The sequence below is a fragment of the Olea europaea genome, unplaced genomic scaffold (genome assembly GCF_002742605.1).
Source record: "Olea europaea var. sylvestris unplaced genomic scaffold, O_europaea_v1 scaffold2559, whole genome shotgun sequence".
NCBI classification, from domain to species: domain Eukaryota; kingdom Viridiplantae; phylum Streptophyta; class Magnoliopsida; order Lamiales; family Oleaceae; genus Olea; species Olea europaea.
The window spans coordinates 83,018-84,417 of NW_019243872.1; the positions used below are offsets into that span (position 1 = coordinate 83,018).

The following is a 1,400-nucleotide window of genomic DNA, read 5'->3' on the forward strand; positions in this document are numbered from 1 at the left end:
AAAAAAAAAAAGGACTATCGTCATATTGCTGTGTTTCTGAAATCCTTAAAAAAATTCGTAAAAAATTGAATACAAAACACAACATGACAATAGATTTTTATTCCTGTTTAAAACAAAACAAATATGGTATAATGCACATGAATAAAATGAAATAATGATTTACAATTCTTACCAGGCTTTTTGTCACAACGTTCATCACGATTGAACCCTTCAACCATTAAAACGCTATCACATTTCCATTCCACATTTAATTGCACACATTCTTCAGATCTGGCCCCTTTTTTTGTTACCGCCATCGTCGTACTTGTCTTCTATTACATTAGTAATATTTCGTTGCCATTTAGAATGCAATTCTATTCCATTTAAACCCCCTGAATCATTCACTTTATAAGAACAATAAACATTAACATTAGATGGAAGTCTATAGCAAAAAAATGTAGTATGTATTTCATATGACCAAACCTCATACATATAATTCAAACATAAACACCATATAAATGAGTCCACATAATCAATAGAGTACAATTACTAACCAACATCAGCAGTTTCAACAGAAGTGATCCCTTCGTTCTGGGAAAAAAAATTATTTCGGGCAGATGATCGAATAAAGTAATGGCAAATTTGCTTCCCAGAGTTTTCTTCCATACTCTCTTCGAAACTAATATGAAAAGAATAAATACTATGAGCTCTATAAAAAATAATATGGTCCAAACAACATTCATTGACCAAAATAGGAAAAAATAGGAGAAAACCCCAAAAACCCCTGGCAATATTGGAAATAAAAGAAATATGTAAAACTGAAAATCCAAAAATAAAGAGAGAGAGAAAAACTAAAAGCAAAATCCAAAAGATTCTTAACAAAATTCAAATAAATAGTAAACCCATCAACCATACCTAAAACGATATCTATTTACCAAAATTGGAAAAAATCGAAGAAACCCTAAAATATTGTTGGCAATATCGAAATAAATAGTAAACCCATCAACCATACCCAAGATTCACAAAAAAAAATCGATATTTTCTTATAAAAAATGAAAGTAATCATAAAAATAGTTTGAAAACTGAAGAGGGAAAGAACGAAGGTGCAAATACGTCGGAGAAAAAGTCGAAGATTGCTAAAAAAATCTCCCACGAAAAAACGACATCTAGTTACCAAAATAGGAAAAAATCGAAAAAAAAACCCTAAAACATTATCGGCAATATCGAAATAAATAGTAAACCCATCAACCATACCCAAGATTCATAGCAAAAAATCAATATTTACTTATAAAAAATGAAAGTAATTAGAAAAATAGTTTGAAAACTGAAGAGCAAAAGAATGAAGGTGCAAATACCGTCAGAAAAAATCTCCCTTGAAATAGAGAGGAGAAGCCAACGGCTAAAGGTCACGAAACTGAGAG

At 30.4% G+C, this 1,400-nt stretch overlaps 1 long non-coding RNA gene across 1 annotated transcript in view; it reads right to left on the reverse strand.

The window, feature by feature from the left end:
* LOC111382748 overlaps positions 1-745 on the reverse strand; it is a 5,565-nt gene extending 4,820 nt beyond the window's left edge. The window contains exon 1 of the long non-coding RNA XR_002700602.1: positions 173-745. This is a non-coding gene — a long non-coding RNA (uncharacterized LOC111382748). The remainder of the gene's footprint in view (positions 1-172) is intronic.
* Positions 746-1,400: the final 655 nt, after the last annotated feature.